We start from the raw sequence: 2263 nt of genomic DNA on the forward strand, positions 1-2263 counted from the left end.
CTCCGCCTTCAGCCCGTGCCTGTCCCATTTCCTCCCTAGACCTCCAGTGCAGACCTTTGGCGAGAGCAGAAAATAAGTATTGGTTTTATTCCAACATTCTTTCCACCTGCCCTATTTAACGCAGGCAACAAAAACCACATGCCATTTGACCTTGACTTTTGGACTTGAATTTTTTGCCTCTACCTTGGAACAATTTTATTTAGTCAAAGGTCATTAATGTTCAAGTAGGATTTAAGAGGCTTCACTTGGACATCTGACATTTGGAATACTCTTGACCAGGGACTTATGCACTAGGGAAGCCAAATCTATCAGTAGACTTCAAATCTCCTGGATTTCAAGAAAGTTGCAGTACAAGACATTTGCCTGTCTGCCAAACACCCCCGTTTGGAAAAGTGTGCTAGCCAGAATCCTTGATTACAAGTGACAGAAACTCAACACAAACTGACATAGGCCAAAAGAGCTATCTGTCCATGTAACCGAGATGTTCCAGATGTGTAATTGGATACTGGGACTCAAGGGAGGGCATGTGTACATATGCCTTCCCCATCTCTTAGCTTTTTTTTTTTGATGGTCTCATTCTCTCTTACTAAGAGGAGAATTCTTCCATAAGGTGGGGAAGATGCCCTTCAAAAGCTCCAAGCTATATCCTCCTGCCATGTGACCCTAAATGCAACAACAATTATCCATCTTCTTGCTTCAAATTAAAGAAATCTGTTTCCCTCTCTTTTCCACCCTCTCTAAAAATCAATGGAAAAATATCCTCAGGTGAGGATTAACAACAGCAACAACAAAAATAAAAGAGAATGAAATCTTGCTATTTGCAATAACACAGATGGACTCTGAGGGCATTCTGCTAGTGAAATAGTCATACAGAGAAAAATTAATACCATATGATTTCGCTTATATGTGGAGTCTAAAAAAAAGATAAAAGTTCATAGAGAAAGGGCTAAAAGGTACAAAAAAAAAAAGCCATGTACATTTTGATTTACCACTGTATTTTCAGAAGTAAACTATGCTTTTCATATAGGTGAGCAAAACAAGATTTACTGAATGAATAAGCTAGTCAATTCTTGGTTTAAAAAAAAAAAAAAAAAACCTCGCCCTAGCTGGTTTGGCTCAGTGAATAGAACTTCAACGTGTGGACTGAAGGGTCCCAGGTTCGATTCTGGCCAAGGGCACATGCCTGGGTTGTGGGCTTGATTCCCACTAGGGGGCATGCAGGAGGCAGCCGATCAATGATTCTCTCTCATCATTGATGTTTCTATCTCTCCATCACTCTCCCTCCTCTCTGAAAACAATAAAAAAAAATATATTCTTTAAAAACCTCTATTATATACTTTATCTTGAATATGGGAAGTAGGGATTGAATGCTGAAAATATAACCTATAAAACCTACTTATTTCAAAACTAAATAAAATTTATAATAAAAAAGTAAAGTATGATTCATCATTAGCACACACTGACATAAATTTTAAGGAACCAAAATGTGTGCTGAGATGACTTTTTAAATATTCCCTTGTACTTACCTTTACTCCATGATCCTTCTTTCTATCCTTGCTCCCAACAACTCCAAGCATCTACACAGTATGCTTAAGCCCTAGGGGGAAATCTGCCAAAGCAAAGCTCAGAGAACAAAGAATAAAGCCCTGGCTTATGAGTTTCAAAACAGGCTGCTGAAACCCTTGCCAGAAACAGTAGTTTTCAGAAGTTTCTAAACCCCAGAAGCCATGTTTTTGAATGTCAAAAAGTCAGAGCACACCTTAAACAATAAATTGGGGGGAAATAGTCTCCTCTCTAGCTTTCAGGGGAGGAACGGATTCCATAGGTTGGATGGAAGAGAAGATAGTCTTGGGGGGAAAAGTAAAATGGGGTGAGCATTGCCTAGAGAGGCCAATGTGGACAGCTTTCCCCACGCTATGCAAGAACAGCAAAAAGTCTGATCCAGGATGGAAACACACAGGGCTTCTCAACCTCAGCACTACTGGCATTTTGGTCAGATAATTCTTTGTGGTGGGGCTGCCCTGTGCACTGTAGAATGTTTAGTAGCTTTCCTGGCCTCTACTCCCTCAATGCCGGTAGGACTGACAAATTATGGCGGCCAAAAAGAACTGCAGACGTTGCCATGTACCCACTGGGAGTGCGGAGAAGCGGTGGAGAGAGGGCAAAATTTTCCCCAGTTGAAAACCAATGAGATAGAGCAAGAGATCGAGATAGGTAGAGGTAGAGGTAGAGGTAAAGGTAGAGGTAGAGGTAGAGGTAGAAG

This window comes from Myotis lucifugus, unplaced genomic scaffold (genome assembly GCF_000147115.1).
Source record: "Myotis lucifugus unplaced genomic scaffold, Myoluc2.0 scaffold_123, whole genome shotgun sequence".
NCBI lineage: Eukaryota > Metazoa > Chordata > Mammalia > Chiroptera > Vespertilionidae > Myotis > Myotis lucifugus.